Genomic DNA, 21420 nt, shown 5'->3' with positions numbered 1-21420 from the left:
ACTTTTTTTCCTCTTATTTTGCTAGGGTTCAGCAATAACATAAAACTGAAGTAGTTTTGTTAGGACTGGTAACGGAATCTGTTGACTTAACTGAATGAGCCACACACACTACCATCTGAAGTGATTTAGGGAATCCAAACCAGGAAGACAGTATCATGAATCAAAGGTGGCTAATTCCAAATAGAAGTAGTTTACCACAGAAACAGCTCATTATTCTTAATGTTTCTGAGCAGAGAGGATAACAGCTGAAAGCTTATTGGTAGCTAAATCTCAAGCATGTGCTACTGCGCAATCTGTAACAGGTTTAATCTCCCAAACACGTTTATCTGGATTTCCACATGCCAGTACTCAAAGGAATGACCCTTTTTCAAAGCAGTTATGAATTGATGACGATGTCCTAATACTATGCACCAATTGACATACCAAATGAAAGTGATGAATGGTGCACACTTCAGGAAATTTGCAAAACTGTGACACACTGTAATTGTAGCACCAATAGACTTACCTGTAGAATCCAGCAAAACTAAGATTAGTATTCAAGACAACTGACCAATATGCGAACTTTAAACAAGAGTGTACATGTTGAAAATAGTGATGAAATTTAATTACAGTCCCATTTAGTAACTAAAATACAATGCAGTGGTGACTAAAGATGTTCCTGACATAGACAAGTAAATTATTACCTGAACTGTCTAGGCTAAATAAACTTTAAACACCACTTTCTCAAAATTGTACAGTCTATAACTTGCAAAACACGAATGTGGAGAAAAATGTCTGTAATTTTAGAAACATATATTTCTGAAAAATGATTACAATTTTACAGTTGGTTACGGCTTAATTGGTGGACAATTTATCAAAACAGATTTCATTGTCAGATTATAAACAGTAGCTTACAAGTGTGTGTGTGTGTGTGTGTGTGTGTGTGTGTGTGTGTGTGTGTGTGTGTAGGTGCACGCTACAAACACAATATTTACAACAATGTTTTGACCGAACTTGGAAATTTCAGGGATTGATCAGAAATTCAGTAAACATATCTAACAAGGCTAATACTTTAACATTTATTCTCTCTCTCTCTCTCTCTCTCTCTCTCTCTCTCTCTCTCTCTCTCACACACACACACACACACACACACACACACACACACACACACTTACTTCTTGATTTTACAAATCATTGTAATTCGTAGTTGAAAATTGCTGAGAGAGAAAATACCAATCTGTGAAGGTAAAGCAGTACAAATTTGTAGTCAACAGTTATGTAGTGTCCGCTTAAGAACAAATATAAATAGAAGATCAGTAGTAGTGCACAATGTACCACAGTGCATTCATTAAAAAACAGAAGAAGCATCCTGGCAGTCATGGTTCAGAAAAGCACTAGTGGTGTTTTAAAACATTTTGTTTCTCACAGACACTGCAAAACACTGTTTTCTTAATGCACATTTTCTTCGCGTGTTAAGCTATACTTTACAAATGAATTTTTAGTGCAAACTGAACATTCTATATTTGACTACATGAGGGTAGGATTGCTTTTACACAGTATGCTTTCGTTTTTATTATGCCTTTTGTTTATGATTTGAACTATGTTACAGGATGAATCACTGATTTTATGATCTGGATAAAGTAATTAGTTGTTTTGTGCCATGTCTAAGTGCTACATTGAAATTAAATTTATTATTTAATTGTGGAGGTAAAAACATGTGATGTGATAAAAATATTGAAATCATGGAAAATAACTTATATAATTAAGTACACAGAGCAGTATTATGTATCACCTGTTTGGTAAGATCTGTCTGATTATTTAAGAAATGAATAAGATAGACTTATAGATTTCAACAGTTTCTTCAGTACCCAAGCTATCTGGATCCTCCCCTCCGCCACCAGCTTTCCTGAACTATACAGATGGGAGATACTCGCAACACGTTCTCCACTCCCGAAATTATTCGTCTCAACCTACAGTAACCTACTGTTGCCCCATCTTCCACCCAACAGTGTCTACCCCTTTCTGTCCGAACACCACCTCCCCAGTCTTGTCTCTCAACCTGTGTGTGCCACCCTCTGCCAACACATCCACCTGTTTTCCCATCCCCTCTCTTTTCCTGTTTCATTCCCCATCACCAACCCCCACCCCCCAAGTCTCAACCCCATAGTGTGCGTGAACATTGGGGAAGGGGGGGCGGGGAGGAAGGGAGTGGTGCTTCCTTTTCTGGAGAAGACTTCAGCCAAAAGCTTGTGTCTTTCTGTTGAGCCTGTCTGCAGCTCGTGTCATCTTTATGGTGAGCGTTTATTATCTTTTTCCACATACTGCTGATATTCCAAACTGGAACTAGTGCAGGCACATAACTACTACTTATTCACTGTCCTGCAATTCTTCACAAGAGCAGGATGTGGATGTATACCCATTCACCAAGCTAGGTGAATTAAGTAAAAGATACGACTTCATACAAGTTATGACATTTTGTTACTCAGAGCAACACAGATGGTCCATCACAAATGTCGGATCAACAGTCAACCATGAACTCTAACTTGCATCCTTATACACACTTACGAACAGTTACTTCATTGTTGATATTACAATTTTCAGATATGGCAATTAATATCAAGTGAATTTGACATACCTTTATAATCTCTCTTACTCATTTCATACAGACCAATCATCCAGAAAACAATGACATCACTTGAATTTCCATCAAATATGATGCCCAAGCAACAATCCTGACAATTTTATCAATTATGAAATACAGTAAAACACGAATTATTGAACCCACTTTTAAGGACACCCTTCTTAAATATTTCCATTGGTCCTAACAAACTCCCGTAAGAACATTATTATTTCTCTCTGCTTTTAACGAATCTCACTTTATTCCTTAAAAGGAAACTTCTCATAAACGTTAAACATTTTGCAAACTGAAATTCAGTTTTATGTAATTCCTAATATGTTTTAGTGAGTTTCTGATTTGTTTCCACTTTACAGGTCATAATTTGTCGTGTAGTGCAGTAAATGGTAATCAATTCAACATGCGCCTAGAACGCAGTCAGTAAGTCTACCTCACTTACAGTGAAAATGGCAGATGCGTTTAAACAATTTGAAATCAGTTCCCATGTGGCTTAGGTCACAAGATCTTACATCACAGTCACTCAGCTTAGAAGTATGAAGCACGAAAAGTATAGTTTGGTTTCTGAAGTGTCAAAGTTGTCAATTTTATTTTTGTGGAGTTTTACAGCCTGCTAATGCAGAAAACTTGAAGCTCAGCAAAAGCTGATGACAATCTTAACACGAATCTTTCCAACATGGTGAAGAAATACTATTTAGCAACATCTACATGTGCAGCATATTGCAAGATAAGGAAGCATTCTTCTATGCTCAAGCTAACAATTCCTACTGGTGCACGAAAAAACATCGTTGTGTGTATGTGATGTGGAAAATATTCTAAATTAGTTTTCAAGGACTGATAAGTGGAAGAATTTATAAAAGTAAAAACGTACTGTAAGAGAAGGCTCGTGAAATCTTTCTGCAGATCGGCACTGAAAATTTCAGTGTATTGAATGGTTGGTTGCATCGTTTTTAAAATACATCATAATTAGTCGTTTCAAAGTGTAAGTGGAGAATGTGAGGCTTTGGTCACATAAAATGTGAACTATTGGAAGAACATTACATTGCCATGATTGAGACATAGTATGAGCCCAGATACATTTTGAATGCTGATGAAATTGGTGTCTTGTAATTTATTTCCTGAAAAATCATATTCCATTATGGGAGAAAAATGGTATGGAGGTAAAAAGTACAGGAGGGATGATGCTATTGTGTGTAAATAGAGAATGATGTGTGAAGTAGCCAACACCATTATATTCCAGGTGTTTCCACAACATAGAAACACTACTTTGTACTTTAGAGTACAACAGCAGTCCCCAGAGATGTTAAAAGATCTGTCTTTTTTGGGTGTTTAGATGCAGAGATGGTACAGTAGGAAGGAAAATTGTACTTAATGACCTGCGCACTGTACATACTAAGGAAACAGTTTCAGAAGACTGCAAATTTTTTGTTCCTTCCTTCAAACTGCACAAGTAAGCTGCAGCCTCCAGACCTGGGCACAATACACGCTTAACTCCAAATACAAAGTATCAGTTGTATAAAAGTTAATTTCATTCTTTGAGAAGAAGGAAGTGATGAGACTCTGCATTGCTGCCTGGAATTCTGTAAAACGACAGACTTTGTTAAACTGTTTCAACATGGCTAGCTGTGGTACTCCAGTTGCTGTTTAAGACAAAGTTCTTCCAGAAGAAGAATGGAGTAGCAAAACTGATATTTCTGAAAATTCAACAGTCCAGAACACTCATTGCTTTGATGACAGCACCCTGACTTCCATATGTGAGACTGATGCAAGTGAAATGCTTATGAAAGAATACAGGTAGAAGCTGGAAGCAACGATTATGAAAAAGGTGAAAAGGCAGGCAGGCTTTACATCAAGTTTTGCTGCCGCTGTGCAAAAAGTTTATACTAACAGGAATTTCTTTTTTTCTTTTAATGTAGATGACTCAGTTCTAATACCAACTAACTGGAGCAACAACTTTTCAGTAAAATATGCTGGAAGGGCAAAATAAAAAAGATATTGATTTTTAAAAAAGAATTTTGCGAAGAGAGTGATAATTATATATTTGCTGCTTTAAATTTGTAGCACAGGATGTTGCTAATTTTATAATTAAGTAGCACTTACACCACCTAAACAAGCTTTATGTATGATTCTTGCTCACTGGTTCTGTGTACTCTGGCATAATCACCCATTTAAGGAAAATCCCTACTCAAGTAAAAAACGTTTGGATCCCAGAAATTAGTTAAAAAGGGGTTTTACTGTAATGAAATTAAGCATAGTGTTCCTACCATGTTTTCGATAGACATTTGATTAGAGCTTTTGACCAATTTAACAGTCATTCTGCCTTTAACATGAAGTATCTTGACAATTTGATTGTACACACTGGGTTTCATTATTTTGCAAAATGTTTATTATTTAGTAAATTACATACATTATTTACCAAGATGGATAATAGCAGTTCTTGTGTTATTCGAAACATTGCTTTAAGTATTCTGGCCCACAAAACGAAAGTGAGGCCTATGGCATAATACGATTTCATTGTATGTTAAGTAAAACATAATGACGATTTCAGATACTGACCAAGTTTCATAGGTTTAATATGTTGGTGTTTCATAGTCAGTTACATATTACATCATTCACAGGGCAGAGATTACTGGTTCTCACATTGTAAGTATCTTGTTAACCAGAATATCTGTAATTACTAGCCCTAAATGAACAGAGTGTTGCGGTACCTCTCTGTTCAATATGCTTTCGAAACTGGTCTGTTGCATTTCAGTACCCCCTGAAGGGCATCTTATATCACCGGTCGTGCAAGACTCTTCCAGGCAAACCATGTAAGAGCTGGCATTGAGAACACATTTTAAGGTAAACAACAAAATTTGTGAATAAAAATGTATACAGAAGATATTATGCACAAAGCATTACACAGTTAGTTACCAATAAACAACTTAGTATCACAGAAAAAAAAGGTGGGGTTGTGGGTTCCAGCAGAACCTCAATTAATTGTTACTCTTGGGAACAGAGGGTAGTTGAAGTAATAAATCAAAACTAAGGAAGAAATATTTCTAATAAAAAGAAAGGAAAGCAGAAAAATTTGGACACTGAAAATCTTTTTAAGAAAGTGTAAAATGTTTCTTGTTTCAGTTTCTTAAACCTAGACTTTGCAGCTGTGTTATGCCACTTCTTTGCTCAAATATATCAATAGATGTAGGGGTTGACTGTTGCTCCAGATCTTTAGAGGGCAGTCTCTAACACATCCTTTGCTGCAGAGTGGCTGATCTCTCTGTCTTCTTCCTTTTCTTCATCATCTGACTCCTCTTGCTCAACACTATATTGTTCCAAAACAAGATCAATGATCTGACCATCTTGACAGGTTCTTCACAAGTAACAGTTGCGATGTCACCTTCTGTTGGCCATTCCTCTATCTCACCAGGCCATGTATTCGGAAGAGTTTGCGAATTAGTGACAAAATCTCCAGTGTCTGACTCAGTCTGTCGAAGTTCTTGCTGTTGGTTTAAGCAAGGACAAACCGTCTTCCACGATTTTTGTAGAGTGGTTATCTTAAGTTCTTCCCAAGCTTAAGCAACTGCATAAATTGCTTCAATTACATAGAGAAAACAGAAGAGGGTTGCAACTGTTCTGAAGCAATGAAAAACCTCTAACAAAAGCTGATTTACTTCCCCCTGTAAAGTTATTTGAACCACTCACCAGCACCTTGGTCCATTCGTTGGATTATTGTCGACATGAGGGAGAGGGGCAAATACAGCTTTTCTGTCACCTTGCTGAAGCTTAGTCTCAGGGGTGTGGCTTTGGGTGTTGTTTAGCACTACAACTGCATGGAGTAGCAGGTTTTTTTATTTCACATATTTGTTAATAGCCAGAACAAATCCACCGAAAAACCATTCTTCAAACAAATTACCATTTATCCAAGCATTTTTTTGAGCTTTGTAATAATCAGAAGTACTTATACTTTATGTTTATGAAGGCTCTTTGTTTCTTGGATTTCCCAAGTTACTAACAGTAGCAATTTTTGGTCACCACTTGCGTTGTGGCATGTTGCAATGGTCATGCCTGCCCTTTCATATTTTCGTGCCTGGGACTGATTATTTGGAGCAAGGGTATTTTGTGATAGCATTTTACAGTTTAGCCCCATCTCAATTTTATGTAACTAATCAGCTACCAGTTTATGTTCAGAGACTATTTTTTTCAAAATTTTCAGCAAACTGTCTACCTGCACAGTTTTTCATCCTCAAGTAGCAAGTTGTCCAGTGACATGACAATTTTTCCACCATCATTTGCTTGAAATTTGTATTCTTCATACCAGAGTTTTTTGTGCAAATGAAAAGTATTCTTTTATGTGCCATTCCATCCTCCAAACAAAATCAAACCTACACAACACAATCCAAGAGCTCACTTTTTTTCCCTTCAACACTTCTAGTTTTTACAGCATTTTTGCCACCTGAAGTACATGAAGAAGCTTAAAGGTATTTTCAGTTCTTTCACCAGCCTTTAGTGGTTGTCCTCTAATACCCATTTCACAGGCTTATGTACTAACAGACTTAACCTTTGCTACATCTTTGCACAACACAGTTTCTGTTTGACTGCATGCACAACACATTTCCTTTTTTGATTCGTAGCCATTTTTAGCCTTTCAGAATACCTTACATTTCTTAATCACAAATTAATAAACTGTATAAAACCAAACAGCAACTTTAAAATTAAACAACTATAGAAAAACTTGTTGAGTGCACCGATAAAGCAGCAGATTAAAGAGTACAGTAAAGCAAATGGTCTGGGAGTAGGGTAGTTGGTCAAAAACACGTGTAACTAAGCTGACTCGGATGGTCACCTGCTCTGACAGGAATAAGATCTATCAACAATGCTGACATGCTGTTCAGGGCAGAGTGCAGACTGATAGTTGTACACGATTGGATAACCCAAGGAGTATGTTATTCAAAGGTTAGATAATCTAGGTTATATTGTATTTTAAACAACCAAGGCTTAAATCTTTCGTAATTGAGCTACTCATTCACATAGTTTCTTTTCTTTCATTGTAACAGGTAACTCTCCACTAATGTAATGTATGTTTTTTAGTCCTGGGAAAGATCACTTTTTCTAATAACACACTTGCAGCACAGAGCAACATATTTTATACACGATAGACAACGAAGGTATAAAATTAAGGTAAAAACACACAATAAAATTATATAAAAATAAAATACAAAAAGAAACTTCAGAACAAACTACAATTATGTACATTAAAGGTAACATACCTCTTCTCCTGTTTCAGTAATGTTGTGCATTTCCTTGCAGACTGTTACTTAGTTTCTATTGAACATGTACACGAAGCTTTCCAATAATATATAGTGATTAGGTTTAACATACAGAATTAATTTGTCCCTTTTTATTAGTTCTTACATTATGTTACTACAGCTTAGTAAAAGCTCACGAATTCATATGCCGTAGTTAGTTCTACCACAAAATAAAAATATGCATCTCTGTTACAATTATCTTTTCATCCTCATCTTTTCTCTCTAATAATTTCCAGTGTCAAATTGTGTGCAATGACATGTATTATAATCAATGCCAACAATTCTCTTATATGCCATCATGCCTTACTTACCGTAACAGTTTTTTTTTTTCCTTCATCAAGTAAGTGCGCTAATTGAACAAGAGTATCACTGCAATGAAACTATGAATTAGTAGCGACACAAATGTTAAAGCTGAAAACCTTTAAAATAAATCTGCAGATCAGGTACCTCAAATGAATGTTACAGTTGAGTTGCTATGTTAACAAGCACATATTCCAAATTTTTTGTGTAGCTGTTCAAAGTTCATATACAGGGTGTTTCAAAAATGACCGGTATATTTGAAACGGCAATAAAAACTAAACGAGCAGCGATAGAAATATACCGTATGTTGCAATATGCTTGGGACAACAGTACATTTTCAGGTGGACAAACTTTCGAAATTACAGTAGTTACAATCTTCAACAACAGATGGCGCTATAAGTGATGTGAAAGATATAGAAGTCAACGCAGTCTGTGGGTGCGCCATTCTGTACGTCGTCTTTCTGCTGTAAGCGTGTGCTGTTCACAACGTGCAAGTGTGTTGTGGACAACATGGTTTATTCCTTAGAACAGAGGATTTTTCTGGTGTTGGAATTCCACCACCTAGAACACAGTGTTGTTGCAACAAGACGAAGTTTTCAATGGAGGTTTAACGTAACCAAAGGACCGAAAAGCGATACAATAAAGGATCTTCGTCAATAAACAGAACTGGCGCATATGGGGAACCGAAAAGCCCAATGTTGCAGTCCCATAGTCCCTGCATCTTAAAAAAGTACTGGTCTGGGCTGCCATTTCTTCCAAAGGAATCATTGGCCCATTTTTCAGATCCGAAACGATTACTGCATCACGCTATCTGGACATTCTTCGTGAATTTGTGGCCGTACAAACTGCCTTAGATGACACTGCGAACACCTCGTGGTTTATGCAAGATGGTGCCCGGCCACATCGCACGGCCGACGTCTTTAATTTCCTGAATGAATATTTCGATGATCGTGTGATTGCTTTGGGCTATCCGAAACATACAGGAGGCACCGTGGATTGGCCTCCCTATTTGCCAGACATGAACCCCTGTGACTTCTTTCTGTGGGGACACTTTAGAGACCAGGTGTACCGCCAGAATCCAGAAACAACTGAACAGCTGAAGCAGTACATCTCATCTGCATGTGAAGCCATTCCGCCAGACACGTTGTCAAAGGTTTCGGGTAATTTCATTCAGAGACTACGCCATATTATTGCTACGCATGGTGGATATGTGGAAAATATCGTACTATAGAGTTTCCCAGACCGCAGCGCCATCTGTTGTTGACAATTTTAACTACTGTAATTTCGAAAGTTAGTCTGCCTGAAAATGTACTGTTGTCCCAAGCATATTGCAACAAACGGTGTATTTCTATTGCTGCTCGTTTAGTTTGTATTGCCGTTTCAAATATACCGGTCATTTTTTAAACACCCTGTACAATGACAATTACTACACAAGATTTAATTAAAAACTTAGAAATGTAATATTATATGATGATAATATATTCACATAGGGTGTGAATGCAATTCCCATTGACCGAATAAATAGTAGATATGAGTAAAAATACTGACAGTCTTGTCCACCCTATAGAGCACACACAGTGTGTGCACCTACAGGTGAAAGTTTTGAGTAACAGTCAGATTTTATGTTGTGCTATTTTAATAACAGTACAATTTGATCTATCACATATAAAATAACCAGTCACAAGAAATTATACTTTCCAAGTGCTGTCAGTGAACTGAATGGCAGATTACTCAATCTGTATACACCTTAAATTTGTCTACATGTTGTTCTTAAACGTTTGATTCAGAGATGCATATTGTAGATCAACGATTTACGTAAAATAAGTTGTATATAGTATTAAAAAAAAAAAAGGAGGAGGAGGAGGAGAAATTTTACAATAAGCAGAAACAAAAAATACCAGGATTCCAAGGTAATATGGATTGCAACCCTCAGTTACAGTTTACACTAGCAATCACACTTCTTGTGCAATCTTAACATAGGTGAATACAAAATGGTATTTTCCATTTACAGTACACAACAGCTCACTCATGCATTCAAATTTTGAAAAAGCAACATCAGTTGATAGGCAAACATAACTTTTTTTAGTGCATAAGGACAAATGTGAATTGTGTTTCACACAAAGAATTAGACCACAACAGACCTGGTGTGACTAAGTAAAAAAATAAAAAAATTACATAATTCATTTAGTGTATAAAGTTTTAACTGAATAAAGACATGATGGTAGCAAACAAAGAAAGTGCACATAAACTTCAAAACCAAAATCATCAACTATTCTTTTGCTACCCACAGAGAAGCCAGCATTTCAAAACCAGTGATGGTTAGTAAGTTTCAGTTGCCAACCTTCTCCTAATAGTTTGAAATATTTAGTTGGCACGCATCTATATAGGGAGAAATGATCATCATAATAAAATAAAGACAAATCAGAACTCACAGGGAAAGATTAAAGTGTTAATTTTTTCTGTGCACTGTTTGAGATAAATAGCTTAAAGGTGCTTCAATGAAACCTCCATGAGACAATTAATTGTGAATTGCAGAGTAATAATGTAGATGAAGATGCTACAGAATAACCAACACTTGCTACAGAACAACCGACAAGTGATACTGAAAGAAAATGTAGATGGTGGGATGTGGTAACTGCAACAAAGTCTGTGCATGAACACTCTGCATTCGACAGTTCATATAGCAGGGTGTTTGATAAAGTTTGTGCAACCGATGAGTGTGACATTCCGTGTGGTATGGCAACATGTCTGCAAGACATCATTTGAGAACTTACAATTGTGGATAAGAAGTTGGACGGCTCAAAGCCTGTCAGAGTGTCACTACTGCAGTCACAGTAATGGGTGTGTCCAGAAAGTGTCATTTCATGATTAAAAAATGTCGCTGAAGGTGGTTACAGGCTGACCACAACAGTGCAAGAGTATTGATACGTAGCAAAAAGGAACAGACATCTCACTCCTAGCCAGATAAATTCAGACCCTGCAACCACTATCAGTACACACGCCTATGGCAGAATCATTTCGCAGCAATTAAATCAGACTGGTCTGTATGCTCTGAAGCCTATTAAACGCATCCCACTTCAACCATGAACAGAGTTTGTTGGCTCAGGGAGCATGATGCTTGGAGTTACGTTCTCTCAAGGCACAGTTGTGCATGGGTCAGGGAGAGGGTTCATTGAGAAACACATCCACTAAGAGCATCCCACACAAATCTCATGTGATTCTGGTCACCAGTTAGCCTGGAGAGAGAACACATCATACACCACAGAATGTTCCTGGGATCTCCACCACTATGGTCTAGTCATTACAGTGTAGGCAGCAATTATGCACAATCGCCAAACACCACAGTATATCTTTGCACGAGGTGCCATTACAGCACAGCGGCATTGCAGGGGTATATTACTCTAGGGTGTGTTTGCAGCTGACAAGCACTCAATGCAGTGTCGTCCTAACCGCTGTCCGCTTCACGTCTGCTGTGCAGCGAGCTAATTTAATTTAAGTATTAACTGTATTTTTCTTACTTGTGTTCTTCCATGTGTCTTTGCTTTTAGGAAGCTTTAATTGTTGAGTGCTATTAACAGTGTTCCATAGATTTCGTGTTTGTTTTGAATACAGTCAGAGCGAGTCCCTTTAGTGAACCATAGTGCCAGTAGTGCTAGTGTGTTTTCAATACAGTCCAGGGACAGGTAGTGCTATTTTCATTGTTTTCTACAAGAAGTGGCTAGCAATCACAGTTTAGTCAATAACCAGCCGCCTTTAGTGAATTAGCAGTCTAGTTAAAAGTTGGTTAAGTCTCTCCAGTAAATTGATTTCTTAGGATGGATAGGATATGTGACTGCTGTGTACGGACGCAGGAGGAGCTGGCCACTCTTCGCGAACAGCTGAGCGTGTTGATGGCCGCGGTCAGCCGTCTTCAGGCTACTGCCTCTGAGTTTAACGGCAGTGGGGAGTCTGGTGTGTCGCAAGGTACAGCCCAGGTGTTACATGCTTCACCCACTGTTTCTGCTGTCGAGACATCTTCGCGGGTACCGGGCACGGTTGGGCCACCCTCTCCCCAAGGGGAGTGGCGGGTTCAGCGGCGTTCGTGGCGCACGAGGCGGAGGGTAAATGTGGAGGCTGTCTGTGTGGCATCGCCCACTCTGCCTATGAGTGGACATGTGGCTGCTCCTTCATCAAGGTCTGAGTAGGCACACGGGGGAGGGGTTTATTAGTTATTGGGAGCTCCAACGTTAGGCGGGTGATGGAGCCCCTTAGGGAAATAGCGGAAAGGTCGGGGATGAAGGCCAGTATTCACTCTGTCTGCTTGCCGGAGGGGTCTCATCAGAGATGTGGAGGAGGCCCTACCGGCAGCGACAGAGCACTGGGTGCACCCGACTGCAAATTGTTGCTCATGTCGGCACCAATGACTCCTGCCGTCTGGGTTCAGAGGTCATCCTCAGTTCGTACAGGCGGTTGGCGGAATTGGTGAAGGCGAAAAGCGTCGCTCGCGGGGTGGAATCAGAGCTAACTATTTGTAGTATTGTTTCCAGAACCGATCGCAGTCCTCTGGTTTGGAGCCGAGTCGAAGGCTTAAACCAGAGGCTCAGACGATTATGCGGAGATCTGGGGTGCAAATTTCTCGACCTCCGCTATCGGGTGGAGAAATGTAGGGTTCCCCCTGAATAGGTCTGGCGTGCACTATACGCCGGAAGCAGCTACAAGGGTAGCGGAGTACGTGTTGAGTGCACATGGGGGATTTTTAGGTTAGAGAATTCCCTCCTTAAGCCCGACAAGATGCCTCCTGAGACGCGGCAAGATAAGAGTAGGCAAAATGCAACAGGGAATAAAAATATTAATGTGCCAATAGTAAACTGCAGGAGCATCTATAGAAAGGTCTCAGAACTGCTCTCATTAATAAACGGTCACAACGCCCATATAGTACTAGGGACAGAAAGTCGGCTGAAATCGGACGTAAACAGTAATGAAATTCTAAACTCAGATTGGAATGTATACCGCAGAGACAGGCTGGACAGTGAAGGGGAGGCGTGTTTATAGCGATAAGCAGTTCAATAGTATTGAAGGAAATTGACGGCGATCCGAAATGTGAAATAACCTGGGTGAAGGTCATGGTTAAAGCAGGCTCAGACATGGTAATTGGATGTCTCTATAGGCCCCCTGGCTCAGCAGCTGTTGTGGCTGAGCACCTGAAGGATAATTTGGAAAATATTTCGAGATTTCCCCACCATGTTATATTTCTGGGTGGAGATTTTAATTTGCCGGATATAGACTGGGAGACTGAAGCGTTTATAATGGGTGGCAGGGACAAAGAATCCAGTAAATTTTTTTTAAGTGCTGTATCTGAAAACTACCTTGAGCAGTTAAACAGAGAACGGACTCGTGGCAATAACATATTAGACCTTCTGGTGACAAACAGCCCCGAACTATTTGAAACAGTTAATGCAGAACAGGGAATCAGCGATCATAAAGCTGTTACTGCATCAATTATTTCAGCTGTAAATAGAAATATTAAAAACTGTAGGAAGATTTTTCTGTTTAGCAAAAGTGACAAAAAGCAGATTACAGAGTACCTGACGGCTCAAAAAACACAAAAGTTTTGTCTCAAGTGCAGATAGTGTTCAGGATCAGTGGACAAAGTTCAAAACCATCATACAATATGCGTTAGATGAGTATGTGCCAAGCAAGATCGTAAGAGATGGAAAAGAGACACCGTGGTACAACAACCGAGTTAGAAAACTGCTGCGGAAGCAAAGGGAACTTCACAGCAAACATAAACATAGCCAAAGCCTTGCAGACAAACAAAAATTACGCGAAGCGAAATGCAGTGTGAGGAGGGCTATGCGAGAGGCGTTCAATGAATTCGAAAGTAAAGTTCTATGTACTGACTTGGCAGAAAATCCTAAGAAATTTTGGTCTTATGTCAAAGCGGTAGGTGGATCAAAACAAAATGTCTAGACACTTTGTGACCAATATGGTACTGAAACAGAAGATGACAGACTAAAGGCCAAAATATTAAATGTCTTTTTCCAAAGTTGTTTCACAGAGGAAGACTGCACTGTAGTTCCTTCTCTAGATAGTTGCACAGATGAAAAAATGGTAGATAACGAAATAGAAGACAGAGGGATAGAGAAACAACTAAAATCGCTCAAAAGAGGAAAGGCCGCTGGACGTGATGGGATACCAGTATACCAGTTCGATTTTACACAGAGTATGCGAAGGAACTTGCCCTCCTTCTTGCAGCGGTGTACCGTAGGTCTCTAGAAGAGCGAAGCGTTCCAAAGGATTGGAAAAGGGCACAGGTCATCCCCATTTTCAACAAGGGACGTCGAACAGATGTGCAGAACTATAGACCTATATCTCTAACGTCCATCAGTTGTAGAATTTTGGAACACGTATTATGTTAGAGTATAATGTCTTTTCTGGAGACTAGAAATCTACTCTGTAGGAATCAGCATGGGTTTACAAAAAGACGGTCGTGTGAAACCCAGCTCGCGCTATTCGTCCACGAGACTCCGAGGGCTATAGACATGGGTTCCCAGGTAGATGCCGTGTTTCTTGACTCCTGCAAGGTGTTCGATACAGTTCCCCACAGTGGTTTAATGAACAAAGCGAGAGCATATGGACTATCAGACCAATTGTGTGATTGGATTGAGGAGTTCCTAGATAACAGAATGCAGCATGTCGTTCTCAATGGATAGAAGTCTTCCGAAGTACGAGTGATTTCAGGTGTGCCACTGGGGAGTGTCATAGGACCTTTGCTATTCACAATATACATAAATGACCTGGTGGATGACATCGGAAGTTCACTGAGGCTTTTTGCAGATGATGCGGTGGTGTATCGAGAGGTTGTAATAATGGAAAATTGTACTGAAATGCAGGAGGATCTGCAACGAATTGACGCATGGTGCAGGGAATGGCAATTTAATCTCAATGTAGCCAAGTGTAATGTGCTGCGAGTACATAGAAAGATAGAACCCTTATCATTTAGCTACAAAATAGCAGGTCAGCAACTGGAAGCAGTTAATTCCATAAATTATCTGGGAGTATGCATAAGGAGTGATTTAAAATGGAATGTTCATATAAAGTTGATCGTCGGTAAAGCAGATACCAGATTGAGATTCATTGGAAGAATCCTAAGGAAATGCAATCCGAAAACAAAGGAAGTAGGTTACAGTACGCTTGTTCGCCCACTGCTTGAATACTGCTCAGCAGTGTGGGATCCGTACAAGACAGGGTTGATAGAAGAGATAGAGAAGATCCAACGGAGAGCAGCGCGCTTTGTTACAGGATCATTTAGTAATCGCGAAAGCGTTACGGAAATGATAGATAAACTCCTGTGGAAGACTCTGCATGAGAGACGGCCAGTAGCTCGGTACCGGCTTTTGTTGAAGTTTCGAGAACATACCTTCACCGAAGAGTCAAGCAGTATATTGCTCCCTCCTACGTATATCTCACGAAGAGACCATGATGATAAAATCAGAGAGATTAGAGCCCACACAGAAGCATACCGACAATCCTCCTTTCCACAAACAATACGAGACTGGAATAGAAGGGAGAACCGATAGAGGTACTCAGAGTACCCTCCGCCACACATTGTCAGGTGGCTTGCGGAGTATGGATGTAGATGTAGAATGCTGAGGTTATTAGCACCTTCACACATATTAAAAGAAATGAATGGGGAGAAAATTACTAAAATGTTTCTTACACAATGTGGAAGGAACCTATAAAGTGACACACATTCACTCACTCACTCACTCACTCTCACCTCACTTGCATTGACCCTGCACCTCACAGGCCTTAATGCAATAGAGAAGGTTGAAAGGTGCTACACATGAGATTAAAACAGAAGTAAAACCACAGAAGAGCTAAAAGAAAGGCACAGGGAAATGTGACTGGCTGACTATTTACAAAAAAGTGGGTGGGCCTGTCACCCTGTTAATACATTAAGAACATCTCCCTAAAATTTGCAGAACCAAGTTGGACAGATCACAAAACATTAAAACTATAACCACCTTTGTTTCAATGTCACTTAAAATAGAGGAAAGACCTTCCGGCAAATCTGCAATTACCCTCTAGTCCAAAAACAGAACACAGTCTAGTACAATGTGGCCCACAGTGATGTGTACGCCACAAGCACAATGGCCAAACACACTGGAGCAAGAAGCCATGTGTCATAGGACTGGGGCCTATGCGAAGACAAGGAGGATCTCTTCCTGTCTCCATGGTTGAAAGGAATTATGCCATGGTCATGAAGTGGGCTTTACTAGACTCAGCTGATGTCACTTGCAGTCACTCGTTTACCCATTAATACATCACTCTGTACCTCAACAGCAAGGAGATAGCATGCAGGAGGATGGCACACTGCACAAACTGAGGCAGCAGAAAGACACCTCTTTCCCCAGCCATTTTAGTTGGAGGAGGGTGTCCTGGATATCTTGAACTATTTTATCTGATGGGTACAAGTGTTGTAGAGAGTGAAGTGCACTCAGAGAATCTGAAGACGAGGAATTTAACACTTTAAGCACATCACATGTGCTCCAGTGCTCCTAAGATCACATATAATTCCACATCAAAGACAGTACAGTCTCCAGGCAGTGTGACCTCGAAGACACGATCAGAGAAAACAGAGCAACCAATGGAGTCTGCCTGTTTTGACCCATCCATGAAGACAGCTGTAGAGTTGTAATGCTCAGTTAAAAGATAGGTAATAACATTTTAAAAAGTATGCAGGTGTGCAATCTGTCCTGTACTGCACTGCACTAAATCCAATATTACTCTGGGCCTCTGAAGTAACCACGATGGCAAGCAGTGTGCGGTTGTACGTGCTCCATAGAAAATGACTCCACCACATACTGTACACAGGTCCCAAATGGGCTTGTTGCTCGTGGACGATTGGAGAAAACGTGTTCCTGACGTGGATGAGTAACAGTACGATATGCACATGAAGACAGAGTTGTGCAAAACTTACACTCCTGGCACATCACGAGGAGATGCCGTCTGACAGTGAGTGGCAGTTCACCAGCCTCAGCACAGAGACTGGGTATGGGGCTGGTTCTGTAAGACCTGTGGCCAACCTAATCCCTCATGGTGGACCGAGTCAATAATCTTCTTTTAAAATGTAGTATGGTATCCTTCCTACACAAGTCAGATAAATTAAAAATACAATGAGAATCATTAACACGCATGCATGCACGCACACACTGCACACAATCTGCAAAAAACTGAAAACCTGTCTTTAGAGCCCACTCCCCTGATATCAACACTGTGAGCTGCAACTGAGAAGTCGCTGTTGCAACACTGGAGGAGGAACAGAGAACATCAAAATTGTTTACAAGTAAGTAACACTTTATGGGAAATGATCCTGTTTATGGCTATGGCAAAGAGGGTAACACCTAAAACATTGCCTGAGGAACACCATTCTCCAGCTTAAATCGACCTGTCAGCATGTCACCAACTCAGGACCTAAAAAACCAGACAGGAAAGACCATATGAAGGTGGGGTGGTGTCCATGAAAGGCCAATTGCTGCAGTTGCACAAGAATACTGTGTTTCCAAGTAGTATCATACACCTTATAGATATCTAAGAATATGCCAATACACTGGTGTTTATGTAGGATACCATGTTGAACAGCTACCTCTAGCGGGATCACGTTGTCGACAGTGGACCAAAATCTCCCGAATACACACTGAGACTGGCTAAAGAGTTGCCTTGTATCTAAGAACCAGACAAGATGGTTATGCATTCACTCCAGGGTCTTTCCTACACAGCTCATAATTAAGGTGATCCTCCATTAACTACTGGGATGTGTGCCCTCCTATCCTGGTTTGAGGAGAGGTACTAAAATTGCCTCTCTCCACAAGCTAAGGAACTGATCTGTCTGCCATATTAAATTAAAACCATTAGAGAAGGATTCTCTTTTATGCTAGTGGAAAATGTCGAAGCTTGCAGTACTGGATTTGGATGTGACTGGATGCATTATCACAAGTATAAGACAGGACTGATTCCAGCTTCCACATGGAGAAAGGGCAGTTTTAAGAATTGTTTGATCTGCAAGTACAGTTGCCCCTTTCTACAGTTGCACGATAGTGGCGAAATGCCAGATACTGTCTGGCACTGGCAGTAGTTTTTGCAAAACACTGTCAACATCTGAGCGACGTCTCAGGGTATTGTTTGGAGAAGCCCCCATTTCAGCACTGCTCTTATTGGTAAACATGGGTGTTTACTGGAAATCCTCTGGATAGCTTTCCATACTTTGTAGAGAAAGTGGAAGAGTTGAGTCCACGAAGGGCTTACCACGACCTTTTCTCGCTCTCCTTAATTACGCGTCGAGCATTGGTTCTCACAACTCAAAGCTATGAGGCTGTCTGCTTCTGGGCAGCATTTAAACCCTCTAAGAGCAGTACACCTGTCCCAGATCACTGAATGGCACTTATCAGTTCACCAAGGTAAAGATCGCCTCCTAAAATGACCTGAAAACTTTGGGTTTGGGATCGGTAAGTCAGCAGCATGACGGATCAATCGTGCAAATGTGGTCGACCCATTCCTGGGCACTGCTGTGGTCTTCAGACATCACCAGCTGGCTGAACAGCATCCATTTAGCCCTGCTGACCATTTTGGTGGCTTCTGTTAAGGTAACACTCCATCCAGTAGGTGACACTGGGACGAAGGTTGTCAATAACTTCCCACTGAACAGTCCACGATGGCCGGAGAGCAGACAGAGAGGTCAATGGCTGAGAATGACCCAGTATCAGCACAGAAGTAAGTGAGAGTACCTGTGTCGAAGATGCACAGCACACCAGACATCTTGAGGCTTTCCAAAATCTGACCCTGAAAGCGAGTAGAGGCCGAACCCCACAAGACACTACAGTCACTGAAGTCTCCCAGTAAGAGAAATGGTCAGGAGATTTGTTCTATAAGGTCTGTGATAGCCTCTGAGCCTACCATATCTTGGGGAGATAAACACAGAGAGCGAACAGTGATCCTCCAACACACACGCATTTCAACTGCAAATGCTCACAGGTCGGTAGTAGCCAAAAGGGGAAGCAGAGGAATGGTGGGCGTTATTGATAAACACAGCAATCCCTCCCTCAACTCTTTCCGCAGTCAGATCATCCTTGTGATTTAGGATACAGCACAGTTGCATAGGGGTGTCAGTATCTTTAAAATGTGGTTCTTGTGAATACAAGTACAAGTGGTGTGCCTGTGCTATGAGCTACAGTTCATCCACATGGGTCCTAAATCTATTAATGTTCCACTACAGGATGGGCATCATCTATTATCATGGTGGTAGCACTTTCATTCTGAGTTTCTGCAACGGAGGGGATCCTGCAACGGGTGGGGAGTTTCACAGTTTGGAGGGGGGGGGGGGGGGGGGGGGGAATGCCCTAGTCTGTCATCGAGGTCAATCGCCTCTGAAGATTCGAGAGAGGAGTCAGACTGACTGTCTGTCTACTTCCTGTCTCAGCTTGTTGGTGATTCTTCAGCTTTAACTTCAGTTTTTTTTTTTCTTTTTTTTTTCTGGGTAAGCTTTGGAGAGAGAATCGTGGAAGTGGTAGCCCCAACACTGGATCGTGGACCAAATTGAATCTTCAAAGGGGTAAAGAGTTCTGCAATGTCAGAAACCATGACCTTTCCTGAAGTTCTGGGGGAGAAAGAGAGACTGAAAGAACTGCAGCAGCAAAAGGGCATTGACAAACACAGGTACTAGTGCTGACACTAGCAACCTCCGTCTGTGTAGCAGTGTCAGTTTTCTGGACTGGCTGTGTCAGAATGGAAGCAAAGGAGGCAGTGAACGTGTGTGACTGCAACAGCCTTGTCCTTTTTGGCTTCACTTATGGGAGCCATTTTGTTGCTTTGATCTCATTTATCTTCCATTCTTCAAGGACAACACAACAGTCCCCACTCCACACAGAGTGAGCCCTAGAGCAATTCACACACTTCGGAGAAGATGAACTTGACTCCTTTGCATGCAACCTTACCTTATTTACCACAAATGGCTTCTCTCTTACCTGTGAAGGTGTTGTACCCATAGCGCTGGCATTTAGAACAGTGCATTGGGTTGGGGATGTACGGTCACATGGTTAAGCGAAGGAAACAGGCTTCAATACGCTCGGGGAGTTTAGTGTCATTAAAATTGAACATGAAAAAGTCTGATTTAATTGGATCACCTTCCACCCTTTTCATGATACGTTCTTGACCCCACTCAGGCCACCTTTGGCAATATCCACCAGGTCCCTGCACATCGTAATATCATTACTGTAGTTTAAGGTGGTCTGGAGCTCAGTCGCCATGGCATATTCCCCTAGGGTTTTTGTCTTCTGCAAGTTTATCACTTGTTGGTAACTTCAGGCTTCGAACAGTGTCCCATTTCACAACTTGGTAACATATTTTAATGTACCTGCAAACTGCAATCCCCTCTAAACCCATTTAAATGTAAAAAGGTGAGACTTTTTCAAAGCTCCCATATTTCCTTTTAACTGTCAAAAATACATTTTGACTAAGAGAGTGTATTCTGTTATAAAAACTACAATTGTGAAATATTTTTGGTTTTTGACGACTGCCTGCATGAGCCCTCTAATTGGATTGGATCTAAGTATCTTTCAGCAGCCCAAACTTTCCACTGGGAGGAGGAAAAGAAAATTTCAAGGGATTCACGTCAGTCCCAAGAGCAGCTACGGAAATAAAAGTCTACCTAGATGGAGCCGCATGTGGCTAGGCAAGCCTTATACAACTGAGACTCTGAACAGAGAAAAATAATTACACTGGTGGATAGTCATGTCTGAGGAATTACAAGTAGACTGTTAAATAAAGTAAATGTGAAAGCTATAGGAATTGTCAAACCTGATGCATGTCTAGATCACTTACAAAATCTGGTTGATTCTACAGATGTGTAATGTCTTACCAGTCTTGATTTTGTGATACTTGCTGGTGGATCTAACGACATACACAAAAATGAAACTAATAATGCATCTCCATCTCATGTTTTGAAGTTATGTCTCAGCAAATTAACATATACTACTGTGACGTTCATTGACGTGCCACACTATGACGACATTCCAATCTGATCATGTGTAAGTGATGAAAGAGTGTCTGATAATTAGAGATTTGCAAAAATATGTAAGCATTTGAAAAATGCTAACTTCATGAACACTTATTCCAGCAGGATGTTTCACTAACATCATGGACTGCACCAAAACTGTCTTGGCAAATTAGATACATGCGATGTTA

At 40.5% G+C, this 21420-nt stretch overlaps 1 protein-coding gene across 2 annotated transcripts in view; it reads right to left on the bottom strand.

Annotated features, from left to right (window-relative positions):
• LOC126297813 (disks large-associated protein 2-like) overlaps positions 1-21420 on the bottom strand; it is a 102004-nt gene that overhangs the window by 11633 nt on the left and 68951 nt on the right. The gene's annotated exons all lie outside the window — the stretch shown is intronic.

The sequence above is a fragment of the Schistocerca gregaria genome, chromosome X (assembly GCF_023897955.1).
Source record: "Schistocerca gregaria isolate iqSchGreg1 chromosome X, iqSchGreg1.2, whole genome shotgun sequence".
Classification (NCBI taxonomy): domain Eukaryota; kingdom Metazoa; phylum Arthropoda; class Insecta; order Orthoptera; family Acrididae; genus Schistocerca; species Schistocerca gregaria.
The sequence above is the reverse complement of the archived record's forward strand: the minus strand, read 5'-3'. Positions and strand labels throughout refer to the sequence as shown.